Source organism: Melospiza melodia, chromosome 2, assembly GCF_035770615.1.
Source record: "Melospiza melodia melodia isolate bMelMel2 chromosome 2, bMelMel2.pri, whole genome shotgun sequence".
In the NCBI taxonomy this organism is placed as follows: domain Eukaryota; kingdom Metazoa; phylum Chordata; class Aves; order Passeriformes; family Passerellidae; genus Melospiza; species Melospiza melodia.
The window spans coordinates 87238464-87253569 of NC_086195.1; positions in this window are offsets into that span (position 1 = coordinate 87238464).

The following is a 15106-nucleotide window of genomic DNA, read 5'->3' on the forward strand; positions in this document are numbered from 1 at the left end:
TTTCATAATTCATTGTGGGTCTAAAGGGCATAATCTACTTTTTTTCTCACAGTGTGGCCAGACTAATGTGTCTGACAGGATCTGGTCCTGAGGACAGCTGCTGCCTCATAAATCAGACAGGTTTGCAGTCTGCATTACAAATTGATCCTTTAAGACATAACCTGTTGCAGCAGAACTGTTCCAGCTATTATTTGGTACCAGTGACAAGAATGCTAACACACCAACTCACTCCCTGTCTGGTTGTAGAAGTAAAGATGCTTCCATGTACAAAGAGCTTATGACTAACCGGATGTTACTGTTAGACACTCTTTGTCCTGTTTGTTGAATGTGCACAAGCTTAAATACAGAAGTCATAAAGAAGAAAAAGGACAGCTGGGGAAATTAAACACCAGGCTGCATGAATGTGATATTTGCTGAGCTCCTGTTTTTAGGGAAGTCAGACAGTAATACAGATTTAATATGTGAACCTCAGAAATTTGTGCTTCATGGTATTTGTTTCTTTTTGTTTTATCCCTAAATGTTTGCATAGGTACAGGAGACTGTTATTCTGCTATCAAGTCAGCTCCCATACAGTTGTGACACCTTAGTTCAAAATGTGAAGGAATTTCCTTATCACAGAAAATGAGACAGGTGAAATTCTGCAGTGAAATAACTACATCCTCACACATCATGGGCCTCTCGCAAAACATTTTTTGAGCTGTTTTTCCTAAGGGAGGCAAAAGGTAGTTTCTAAGTAGCCCTGCTTTTTGAAAACATCTTAAACTAGGCAAAACCCAAGTCATATAAAATCACTGCTCATTTTAGGAATATAAGCTGAATTGGAAGCTGTGCTGAAAAAGAATTGAAGACTAATAAACTCAGGAATGTATCTTATCCATTACATTCCTATCATCATACTAATGGCAGTGATGGGGAATTTTCAAATAGAGCTTGATGAATTTTTTTCATTGGTCACATCCTTCAGGGTTGGCTTTTTTCAAATATACTTATGCTAGTACTGCACCAGACATGTCTCTTCTGATTTATAACAAGGAATGTCTAAAGGTATATGATTATAACTGATGCATTGTGGCAATATTTTTAGCAGGATTATGTTCTTTATGCTGATGGATTCAAGAACTAACCACACCAGCTAGTAAGAGCTTACAAAGTCTGAAGTTCTTACACTAGAAGACATTTCTAAACTCTCGAGTTTCTTATTCAGTTGGTATGAGTTCTCAGTTTCGCAAAATTGAAATGCAGTAAAGTGGCCAAAAGCCAAGAGCCAGAAAGAAGGACTGTGACTGTGGAGAAGAAGAGAAAGGCAAAGCAGGCTAATCCTCAGAGCTGAGTTTTACACAGTGTGTGGATGAGAGAAGTCCCAGAATGCTGCAAACATTTTTCCAAAGAGAAAGACTTCACCTGTAGGGAGGGATCCCAGTGTAATTATATTGCAAGGGGAGAGCAGGGTGGGGCTTGGCACAGAAAATGCTTTTGCAAGAGCATAGAGATTTAGGTCTTTGGGGATTCTTCAAGCGAAACAGAGTGTCTCTGTCCGTGTGTTACATGGAACCATGCAGCATGTGGAGATTTTGGGATTACCTTTTCTGATCAAGGTATCCACTTCCTCTCAGATGTGATTTTATTAAACAGCAATGCTGTGGCACTATGAAGGAGATGGCAATAATCTACATAACTAGGTATCATTACAATATTAATGATGGAAATGAAATGACTGCTAATTTTAATCAGCAATGAACTTCATCTTTTGACAACCTTCAGAGCAACAACAATATTCTTATGTGAGTTTGGGTTTTGAGGCTCAGAATAAATTACTTCCCTGAGGCAGTAACTGTGCAGCAGCCCTTTACAAAATCAGCTCTCTCAGCTGTTTCATGCACTTCAGATTTCTCTAAGCCTCTTGAATTTGCTGTGGGCTAAGGCATCAGACTATGAAAATGTACATTAACTTCCCATCCAGTGGTAACCTGTTTGCTGGTCTGAGCTATTTCACAGCTGATAATTGACAACTGAGGTAGCAAACAAAGTCCACATTTTTCTCACTTTAACAGTACAGAGTTCCCCTTCCCTTCTGTGTAGCACTGACTTTCAAATGCCCATGTCTGCCTTTTTCAAAATATTCAGCCCTTGTGGACACAGATGTATGCTGGATTGCATCAAACCTATGCCCTATTCCTGCCCATATTGAGCAATCTTTATTTTATTATTTTTATTCAGAGAGCAGATTTCACTATTAAAGGTTTAAAGTGTTTCTATAAACAGAATGGGAAACTACTCCAGCTTTGTCAGAAGATTTATTATGAGAAAGGTTATGCATCTGCATCTCATTCTTGTGCTCTCTCCAATGCCCAATATTAGCTGTTGTCTTTGGGGATCTATCTCACACAAATCCAGTTTTTATTGGCAAAAAGTGATCTGGGCTGCAACAAGTTTTGCATATCTTAACATCTCAACATTATCCAGCAGAACCTTTTGCAATCACCCCTCAGCAGAAGAATCCATTTCAGCACTGCCATTCCCCAGACTCCACTCTCAGCTCCTCCAGCCTCACAGCAGATCACCTCTCTAAAAGTGCACTGCTGTACACAAGATGGACCTGGGGTTAATCACGAGGGCACAGCTCAATACTTTCACTAACACAAAAAGCTTGGTGAATCCCTGTGCTATTGCTGTTAAATCCCTGTGCTATTGCTGTTATTGTTACTTTCTGTAAAAAAGTTTCACTCCCACTGTTCTCATCTAGAATTCCCTCTCTTCCTCCATTTAATTATGTAAGATGATGCTTGTTTCTTCTGGAGATGTTATATGTCATTGAAAATCTTGACAGGGAATGCAGCTTTTACGGCTAGCTTATTTTTAAAGAGGAAGAAGAAGAGGTAGGAAAAATATCTTTTACCTAAAAGCAGCTTCAGCTCTCACAGTACATGAGCACACTCTGTTGGATTGTTCTGATAATGACTGCAGAGGAAATGGTCATTTTGTTTGAAATACTTGAAACTTCTATTCACAAAAAACAAAAATAAAGAAATCTTCTTCATACCAGTCTGATTCTCAAATTAAATATATTCCAAGCTATAAGTTTCTGAATCCAAACCCCCTAAAATATTAAATGCGGAGATTTTATGTTGATTACTTGCAGCAAATACATAAAAAAGGATGGTTTCAATTCTAGCTCAAAGTCATAAATTTAAAACAAAAAAAAGGATCATGGATGAGTTGTTTAGTTTCATATTCTCTATTAGTTTCTATATAATGACAAAAGTTTTCACAATAGGTGCTCTAAACTGATGCAATTCATCCTAGTACCTTCTGTATCTCCCCCAGCAAAGAGAAGAGGAAACTGGGAATTTCAGATACAAAAAGGCAGATTATGAACTTGTCCTGCTAAATTTATAAATTTTCCCAGTGAAATAATCCCCAGCTATCAGGCTTTACACAATTCATAGAATTATAAAAAGGCTTGAGTTGAAAGGAGCTTTCATGGTCATCTGGTTCCAAACCCCATGCCATGGGCAGGGATGTCACTCACTAGATCTGTCAGGTCCATTCCTTTGAATGAATTTCAAAAATACTTCTGGGGAACCATTCAGGCATCAGAGAATTGCCCCTCTTAGTTAGAGAACACTGCACATGCAAATGTTTTGCTGAATAATGATAAGGTTAATGCCCATTACAAGCTTACATGCTTACAGGGCCCTGTGAGTGTGGAATGACAGAACTGTACTCATTTAGACATTGGTATTGTAATGTAGTGTGAATCTGCTTTGCACTCTAAGTGCAGTGTCTTTGATGATCACTATGATTACTTGAATCAAGTGTAATCCAGTTTGGGAAAGATTATTAAAAAGTTTTTTCCTTAAGTACTTTAACCTCAGTAGAGAAGTTAGAAAAAAGTTGTGTGTAGATTTGTTACAGAAATTTATTATGGAATTATGTAAACCCATAATTTTTTTTTTCTCATGAAATATTTAAATTAGGACTACTTCAATAAGTTAAAGTCAAATCTAATTTATCTCCTCAAATATGAATGCTATGTTTCATATTACATACTATTGTCACAAGCAGGACTGTAACCAGCACAACCCAGCAAAGCTTTGCTGCAATACAGCTGTGCTCATTTGGATCTCTGCTGTGATATTCATAACTATTTTCTAAATAATTCTATATTATTATAATTATATATTATATATTATTATATTTCTGTTGACCTGGAGTGAGAGAATCACATCCAGTCTGTGTGGGCCAGACAGGACCTGAGTATCACCCGGCTATTTCCTGATCTTATTACATCTGGTAAGAATAAATGTTTACTGGCACTTCATTTCAAACCTGGCTCATTCTCTCCTGTTCTGTTTGAACTCTCAAACAATATTTTATTTCACACACTTGGCTGGTCTACTCCCTATTGTAAAGGAAAAGTTTCACCAGCTTCCAGTAGCCGGAGCTTGTCCAGCCTCCAGAGGAGAAAGAGTTAAGGGGGACAAAGGCGCTGTGCGATGTGACCCGTGATGAGGGATGGCGTGAGACCCGGCCAGCGCCCGCCTGCGCTCAGCTCAGGGAGGAGCCAGGCCCCCTTCGGGCATCCAGACCTCTTTGTTCTCCAGGGAAGGCAAAAACCTCCACTCGGGCTCCTGAGGGGAGGTACAGAAACCAAACTCAAAAGCGTGTTTTTATCTTTTAATGCCGTAGATATTGGGGTCAGCATGCTTCTCGGCAGAGATGGCACAGAGCAGGGAGCTCTCCCTTTTCTCCCCAAGGTTCAAAAACTGCTGCCTTTGTAGAAGACAGCTTGTGGCTTCAATGTAGTTTAAAACAAGAAACGTAAAAAGGTGAGGCATCACAGTGCAAAATGTGATGACTGATTAGAGTGTTGCACACTTCTAGGCTGGAAAAAAACCTGAAGATAAACCAGGGGGAACCAGTGCTCAGTAACATTTATTTTGGTTTAGTCTAGAGGTTCTTGTTCTTTTTCTATCAGATGTTTAATGGGATCATTACTATGGTCACCATTGCACATTTAAGAGCATAAGGCTTTTTATATGTTTGACATGAGTACTAAATGTAATTTAAGACTAGCTTATCCTTTGTCACATATGAAGCCCCAACTCTTTTACAATCCTCTCCCCCAGACAGATGGACTAAAGCTGTCTCTGTGAAATATAACTGTGCCTTGACAGAGACTAAATATTCCTTTTCTTCAAACAGGGATTTTTACGAGTGGGAAATTAGTCTTGCATTTGTTTCTCCCTGATTTTTCTGAGGTTGAGACTACTGTTCCAGAGAGGGGCTGGTCAAGTTTTTTTAAAGGCTCCTCCATTTTAAAATGTTTGCAGCTGGACTCCCTCTGATGTTGAGGCAAAATCAAAAAGAAGGCATATGCTGTTCTCTCTCTCCTGCCATGGACAAGTCTCTATTCCTTAATCTACAAATCCAGTGGTTTTCCTGAAAATAAGCAGTTCTGAGGAGAAAACAGCCTGCTCTGCAGACCTCTGGTGACTGATGTTCTTTAATCTCCGCAGGAAGTTTCCACAGTGCTTCATTGTGGGGTTCTTTTTGATGGGAAAACCTGAGCCTTTCTTCAGCACCTGAAGGTCATGGCTCTGCTTCATCCTCCACAGGTGAAACAAACTTATTTTCACGTGTTTCAAAGTGTGTCTGATCATTAAATCCAAAACCGAGCAATGTTCCCCTGCCTCACCTCATTAGTCATGGAAGACAATGAGACTTTCTCAAAAAACTGATCAAAATATATAACCTGATTTAAATCAGTCTTGTATCAGAGAGCAAATGATAATATAAGTCTTGAGTAGAACAATAAACAGGATAATTGTGGGAGACATTTTAAAAGTCAGAGTAAAACTGGATTACAGAGAAGGCTGAGTATGCCTGAGTATTAATGAAATGGATAGAAATAGAAAGCACACCTGAGATCCACAAAAGATAATGTGAGAAAATATGTGCAGCAGTCAATAATGTTGAAAATCTTGAACTCTGTGGGGTGTAGTAGTGTTTAAAAGCACATTGTTAATCTGCAAGGTACACAGATTTGTTGATGGTCCCTTTTCATGCTGTTACCTTTCAGGATTTCTCAAAAAATGTTTAAGCAAAAATGAATTTTTTATAATTATTTGTAAAAAGCTGGTTCTATAATGTGCATACAGCAGTATATATCTAATAGTAAACATATTAATATGTTAATATTTAGAGTCATTTTCATGTGATTCTTTTTTAAAGTCAATATGCCAGGAGAAGCAGTTGTAAGGAAGAATGAAGGTATTTATTTAGAACTGATAGATTTCTCTATGAAGTTTTAACATCTTGCCTTTTACTTCTCATGTTTACAAGTCTGTCTTCAAGGACTGCTTTCAAGAGGACTTAGTCAGTCCTTCTTATTCCCCTTTGAAAATCAAGGCCCTTTGTATAAACAATCTATAAAGCACCTAAAATGTAGACCATAAAACTGTGTTTCATGCACAGAAATCTTGGCCCTTATAATTATTTCCTTAATGAAACTGTTCCCATATCCTGCTACAGTAAAATGTCATCACTCAGCCTATATCCGCAGATTAAGATTCTGCATCAGCAAATAACACAAAGTTGAACCTCAAGCACAAATTTGAATATGAGAATAGATGCCATTGGAATGAAAACACATCTGCTATCATTGCCCAAAGCACTCCTGCACATTTACAGGTCATGGGAGCACATGTACTCAATCCATAAAGCTGTGAAATTGCCACTGCATGGGAAACACCCATCCCCAGATAAGACCAGCAGGATTTGCAAAGAGAATAAAGCCTCAGATGATTAAACATTTTAATTCTGAAAGATAATGCCTATAGACAACAAAGGTTTAAGGATTCATGTTTGCCCTTATTTTATATTATATATATTATATTGTGTGAGAATTTACATTGATATGCCACATTTATTCCCTGAAATCAAATGGTATTAAATCAGTGGAAGATAGAAACTACACTTCAAATACTATTACCATTTAATAATATTTTTTAGTGAATTGATGCACTGCGAGGTGAATCCAGAAAGGTGATTTTGACCCAGCATTGCAACACCTACTTTGGGTAGAGCAATTACAGATGAATGCAGAAGCCTCTCCCCCAGAAGATGCTGAACATCTTCTGCACTCACTGATGCCAAGTCAAACACAATTCAGCCATCACTGGCTGACTGGCCAATTGATTGGCACTAACTTACTGCTCTTATATTCTACTTTTTTTTTTTTTTTTTTTTGAAGAGCTGATCACAGGATAAATAAAATTGTTTAAAAGCTGTCATCATTCACCCACAAACATTACTCAGTAGTATTTTAGAAGTGCTAAATTCCAATATAGATGTGCTTTAATTATTTGAATATTCAATACCAATTCAATTACTGTCAACAGCTTAAACCAGAAGAAATAAAAATAGGATTTGGTTCTCATTTGGACTAGTTTAAAGGCACTTTGACCTCCATGATATTATCATAGCTCAAATGTTTCTGTTACAAAAGAGAATCCATGTGGAAATCTGCAAATGCTAATCAGATCAAACATGAAGAAGTGATAATTAAATTTGATCTCCAGTTTCTTTTTATATTCTTCCCAAGACATAAAAAGAACACATGCAGAGAATGGTCTTGATATGCTTTAGTGAACTGTCATAGAATGTGCTAATTACCTAGCAAATTCAGTTTCCAGAGTTATTCTAGTCATGTACAATCTTTACTTGAATACTGCCTTGACTTGTCCTGTGATGCCTTTTTGCTTTCATTAACCAGAAAAAATCCTGAAACTGAAATTTTAGTGTATTTTTTTGAATATGAACTAAAAAATTTCCATATTGTATATTTTAATAAACACAAGTAAACCTATACCCTAGCAAATTTAAGACTTGGACCTTTATCTAAAAGATTACAAGTAACATATAAAGGAGGGCCCTAAACCTCAACACTCAGATTTTTTTCTGTGTGTTAGGAATTGACTTAACCTTTAATAACAGGTAGTGAATTACTCATGTATGCTTTCTGCTGACAAACACTTTACTGAGATCTAATCAGTATTCTTAGGTTGAATCAACTGTTATTTTTAAAAATTAAACAAGTTATTATTCAGTGTGTAAAACAAAAGCTGTCAATAGATTCCTGTCTGCCAGAATATGATATTTGTTTTCAGGCAAACAAAAAGCTATTTTTCTTTTTCCATATCAGAGTTGGAGGTTTCTTCAGTTCAACAAAATAACTCAGAATTATTGACTCAGTAGTAATAGAAATAATTGAAGTCATTTAGCCACAAGCTTGCTGAATCTGCCAACTACATTGGTAAATGTCAAAATCTCCATAGTTAATACTGACAGAGTTGCAATGATTTCAGTTGTGACACACCACAGGACTTTCATCAGTCAAGAAGATGACTCCACATCACACAACTTCATAAATCTCAACCTTTTGTAAGAGCTCTAAAGTATTTTGAAACTTAAAATGGTGCACTCCAGAGTGCATCAGAGAGCAGACAGCTCAGTGTTAAAGTGATGGTGACACTGATCATCCATCTTCAGTACCCGTTGCATGAGGAGGAGGAGCATGTGTCTGTGTGGATGCATTTGTGATTGGCAGGAGATCTGAAGTCTCTCCCAAATCCTGCACTGCTGTAACAGTTAGAGGAGGCTGAACAGGAAGGTGGGGAAAGTTCCCCAGCTGTCATGTTTGCAAAATGGTTTAATCATGTCAAGGTGTGCGAGGCAGGGTTTGGCTGGGCACGGTGGGTCAGGTCAGCTCTCTGGTGCTATCCTGAGCCTGTGTAGACTGGGACAACAATCTTCGAGTTCAGAGCTAGGGCTTTGTGTCAGGATACAAAATTTCATCAGGTATTAAAGTGTTTAAACCAAAAATCTTTCCTATTTTTTCTCATCCATGACTTCATTACCTGGAAATCTCTGTTTTTATATTAAAAATAAGTTTCCCTTTCTTCAATAGTGACAGGTCTGTATAAATGTTCTTGTGATGTTATTCATTAGACAATAAACATTAGTCTGGCTGAGATGAGCTAATGTTGCTTAACAAGCAACAAATCTGAACAAGCCTGCCTATCTGTATTGCAACCATCCAATTTAAATGGATACAGGCCTCACTTCAAACACATTACTTAAGTACTGTTTCAGTGCCTTTCTGGATTTTAATTCAGATGGAATTTATGATGTAATTTTTTTAAACTGGGTTCTCCTGCTTAATATGTTTACCACGGTGAAACCTTTTTACCTTTGGAGAGGACCAGCATGTGTGTTGAATGTGGATATGAGACATACAAAACAACCCTGTGAAAGAACAAATCTGCCTAATGCACCTCTCCACATTGCAAGGTAGGGTGCTGGCATCTAAATTCTAATCTAATCTTGTGTAATTACATTACTCAAGGAATGCAATCAAAACTGCCTTCCTAGGAAAGAACTCAGAAGGACTTAATCAGTGAAATAAAACACAGGAATTTTATCATGCTACCAATAAATTAATTTGAAAAACTTCTCAGATAGGAACCTTTTACAAGCCTTGGAAATTTTTTACAGAGTTCTAAAACATAAATTTAATTCGTTATTTTTGTAAAATATTTTCAATCTATCTTTTCTCAATGTCTTGATATGTCCTCTATAGAATGACGTAGAATATACCCCAACTCTCAGGAACTAATTCAGGCCATTCTTTTTACTGCTTTATATTTATTCCTGCATACTTAAGCTGTACTTTACCTAAATAAATATGTTTCTGACTAGTTTAGAAATTGAAGGTAAGGAGTTTAACTCATCTATTTTGCTAAACTTGTTAGAGCAGAGAGAAATTATTGCTATTTGTTGAGAGAGAATCTGCCTCTTTTGCAGTGTATGATGGTGGGTCATTTCTGATCTGTATTTGCTGTAGTTCAGAACTATTGATGAAAAGTACAATACTTTGAGGTAATTTTCATTAATTCTTCATGCTTTTTCTTTTTTATCTTTTACAGGCTGCTCAGTCTCGATACAGCACGGTGAGAGAGGATTGTGTATAATGATATTCTATTAAGTTCAAGGATATTGGGAAAAATAGGAGGATTTAAAAGAAGATGCTTTCCTGTGCTTATTTCCATCATGCTGAGAAGAGTCTATTCAGAATTAAATGTCCCCACTGTGACTTACTTGAAAACAGTTGAAGCTGAGAAGTGCAAGACTTCAACTGAGTGAGAGTACCTTAAAAACACAAGGCAAACTCTTTATAATTAATGCAAAATCCAATGTTTCTTGATAATAAAAGTGAAGGGGTGTGTTAGAATATTGAAAGTACCAAGTCAAGCATTAGCAGATGGATTTTATTTCATTCCAGTGTTCTGTTGCATAGAGTGCTGTAGCCTGTTACAGAGACGACAGGGAGAAAATGCTTAGCTGGAGCAGTGGGGATTCCTAAGAGATTGGTTGGTTACAAAGCGAGAGAGCATTAATAGCAACTTGTACTTACAATTCCTTATCTGCAGCAGTTTTTCTTCTAAAGCTTAAATTACCCCACAAGCTTTTTTCCCTTGCTGTGAAAATATTTTGTGAGAACCAATCTGCTGCTCCACACAATCACGTGCTCAGAAGATACCCTTTTCTCCAAGAGGTGAGGGTCCATATATCCTTTCTCTTCTGATACTCAAGGGTCATATGTCAAGACTACACAAGAGCTACTTGGCAAGCCAACTTGACTGTACATAATTACTTACTCTGCTTAGGTGACATTTCCAGACAGTTTGTTGCTATCTGGTGTTACCATACAACAAGTATGTGAGTAATAAAAAATAATAATTTTCTATAAATTTAGATAAATTTATAAATTTTTCTCAATTTGACTATGATTATAGAAAGTCAAAGATGGGAAAACTCTACATTTGTCAATAACCAGACAAAAAAGGATCAGATCCATCTATCAGTGTCTAAGATAAACAGGGAACCTGATTTTTAATGTGGTTATATTAAATAATTGTGGGTTGAGGACTGAAGCAACCTGTGGGGAAGGAAACCAACAGCAATCCAGCAGAAATGCATCTCAATATTTTAAGAAAGTGAGAACTTGTGGGTGATATTGAAATGACAAACAGCTTCCTAAAAACAGTGAGGATAATGTTTTTTTCTGGATATAGCATAATGAAATAGAGCCTCAAATGTAGGTGTAACTCAATAAAACAGAACATTTTCCTTGACAGATGATATTGCAATAAAAGCAAAATGAATAGGCATGATAAAAATCTATGCTATTTTAGGGTAGTGCTTTAATTTGTGAAGCAATGATCATAAAGTAGTCAACCTGGATGGCAGAATGTTGTTGGGACATAAGACTATCTGAATAATGAACATGAAATGGAGAGTCTAATTCCTTTCTATTGCCTGTATATTTCTTCCATCTGTGGACCATAATATTTGATGAAGCATGCTCAACATCTCTACAAAATGGTCAATAAAAGTTCTTGAGCACTCATAAAAATGTAAGTCCTTCTACTATATCAAAATCCCCTGTCAGTATGGAAAATATGACCTTCATAAAATAAACTGATAACATGAAAAAAAAAATTGAGTATGGAGAAATATAGTGAATCCCAGCTGCTAAACTGCTACATCATCCAAACTCTTCTTACATGAACAGCAATGTAAATTATTCTACTGAAAAAATATGCCAAAATTATACAGTGGTCTGAAAACTCTTTCAGTCTTTAACCAGTTGTTTCCTTGCAAACAATTTTGACTCCCTTAACTGGTTTTTTTCAGCACAAGAATAACTGTGATTCAAGAAAATATCCATATCTAACACCTGACTGAATGCTGAACTGCCCAGTCCTAATTTGTATATTAATCAATTGCCTACCAAATAAACGAGAGGTCCAGAGACAACAGTTTACTATAGTTTTCCAGGAGTGATTTGAAAATAGTCCAAAATCCAACATTTTAACTCTTTCTCCTCATAACCTGTGACATATACCACAAATCATGGCCCTGTTTCCCAGTATTCCCCTCAATACAGCAACCTAGAGCACAGGGCTTTATATTTCTGTGACAAATTCAACATCCACCCTATGCTGGCAAATAATCATGTGAACCAGTAAAGTTTTTCATTGATATTTATATGGGCTTGGAATTTCTGATGATGCTTGCCTCCAGCTATTTGGGAGCAACAGGATGGTGCTTGGTACCTACATGAGGCATCCAGCTACAACAGATAATGTTAGTGAGCCTGATTCCTTATCCAGCCAATCTGGGAATGTCTACATCTAGATGCACAAAGATAAATGCTGTGATTATTTACCTAGACCTTGCAGGGTCAAACACAGAAGAAGACCACTTGTCTATTTCTAAACATTTATTTTGCACTGGTTTATAAACATGCCCAGCAGAGGGAAGTGTCTCTCTGTGTTTTGAACTCTCAGCCTGCGACAGAGTAGGGGCAGCCTGAGCTGACACCCCTGAGATGACATCCAGAGCAAGCTGACACCCCCTGAGCTGATGAAAACAAGTATTGCACCACTGAAGTGGAATTATTTTCAAAAAGGTGAAAAAGTTTCTGTAGTGTTTTCCCATGCTCTGCAGTGGGAAACAGGACATTATTTGAGGTTTATATGTGCCGTATTCAAAATGCCACAAAATAGCACAATGAAAATACTTTCTAGAGGGGAAAAAAACTTTCTAAGTTAAATAATAAATCTGATGGCTACACCACTTTTAAAGCAACTAACCTAAAAAGCTGCATGTGAGAAAGAGAAAAAAAAATAAAAATGCATCTGACTTGTTGTCCAAGACGGCTTTCTGTCTTGGCTATGAGAGGAAGGCAGCTCCTTGACAGGCAGATGGGGGTCTACAAATCAGTGCTGATGACAGGAGGTGAGGGAGGCAATCCCTCAGCCTGCTCTCCACATTTCCAGGAGGATCAGAGCAATGACAAATTTCAGCAACTGAGATAAAGAGGGCACAGCAGTAGTACTGCAGATACAAGGAGCACATCACACTGCAAGTTTGTCATGCCAGCATTTGTAGGGCCTTAAGAAAGAGGTATGCTGATTTCAATTGAATATTTTCTCTGCCTCTTCTAACTTCCCCCCCCCACTGCCAAAAATATCCACCCAAAGTTAAAAATTGCGAATAACCCCAAACCAAACACACACACACACAAAAAAAAAAAAAAAAAACATTAAAAATCCCTCCTGGTTTATATTTAAGAGGAACTCAGAAGGGAAAGTACTGATATTGGACAGTAAAGTTTTGTTCCTGCTGCAGCCTTGCAGGAAGCCTGCTGTGAAAGTTGAACTATGCTTTCTCTGGCTTAGTTCTAGTGTTGCATGTGATTTTAGGCTAGAAAAAATCTGAATGGCTGGAGTTTACAGAGGAATATTCCTTGTTCCCATACATACAGAAATCTCCTAAGATTGGAAATAGCTTGCACAAAGGAGATCCTAATCACTATGAGTGAACGGCAGAGAATTACAGATCCTTCCTGCATTTTGACCGATCATAAATTCACCCTTTTTCTGATCTTGGTGACAAAACAGAGGAAAGTATTATAGAGCCACCATTTGCTACCCATAGTCAATCTTTTCTACAAGATCAAAATGTTTATTTCTCATAAAAATTCATATACATTATATGGATTCTGCACTGGTGACCTTTTCTTATCACCATGTAATAGCAACACTATCTTTCTGCTAGTCACACACTTCCTTGCTTCAAAGGAATGGAGACTTTTTTGCACTTAACTTCAAGGGGGGGGGGATGTTTTAAAATCCCATGCCTGTATGAGCAATTAATTAATGGCTCTTAGAGTATGGTCAAGTTATGAGCTATGTTTTTGGAGCCTCAGCTCTTCAAAAGAGACCAGGAGCAAACTGAGGCTTAAATTGTCACTCACCAAATAGATAATGACACTTTTTCAAAACTGTCATTTGATCACTGGTCCCTGTATTAGTTCTGTTAAGTACTTCTTTGGCCAAGTGTCAGGTTTAGCAAACACTGTGTAATTTGAATCTTCCAAGTAGATTGTACAGGAATGCACACCAACTTATCAGTGCTGGGAGGAAAAAAAAACCTTGACAGCGTTGGATTTCAGGCACGTATTACTATCACTAACACTGTCTTTGTTCTGTGCATGAAGGGTATTTACACAGACTGTATCTGAAAACCGGGTTTGGATAGTTTATCACAGCTAGATCTCACTGTTTCATTTCTTTTGACTGAATGTGTGCTTTTCCATCTGAAGAGCTGGATTCCAGAAATTTCAAATGTTTTGCTGCGCCCCTTTTTATGGGGACTTTTGTTAGATCTCAAAGGAAGTCATGTCTCAGGGAAAAGGGCCCTCAGAAAAGATGAGATCCAAAGATAGGAGGTTAGTAGAGAAGAGCTTCTAAAGTGTCCCTATTTGTGTTTCAGACAGAAATCAGAGTATCTACCTTGGAGTAACTCAGCTCTTCTGTTTGTGTTTTAAACAAAGCCTTTTCACAAAGCTACACCTAAGGTGGCATAAACAGACAGGACCTACAGAATCTGGCAAAGTTAGTTTGTGTATCTGCATAAGAGGAATGCATTAAACAGCCATAATTCAGGCTATAAGGAAAATATAGGCCACTTAATAGTTAGGAATAATTTGCAGCAAGGACCACTTGCCTCTGTACAGTCATGATCCAAAATTTTACTGCTAGTGCAAACCAGAGCATTACACAAAATGATCTCTCCCTGCTGTGCTCCTGCACAGCATAACCTTTGTCACAGACAATGATTTTAATAATCTTACCAGAGATTTGGAACAGCCTGCAGGTGTTCTTGCCCTTAAGAAACTCCTAGGAAGAGACAGCCATAACCTCTGGGTGGTTTGATTATTTTCCCTACCAAATTTATACAGCAATAAAGCAGATTTCTCCAATGTCTGTAACAAAAACATATTTTGCAATTGAAAAAATTTATTTTTATATTTGCCTAAAGCTCCAATGGCAGATGCAAATCTTCCATTCATATTTAAGACTCTACTCAACATATGCTCTGTTTCCTGGAATATTTCCAGTAAAGTGAAATACAGTGTGGACCACAGTTTTTGGTTTTTTCAGTCCATGCCAAACATGAAGCCATAAGTCTG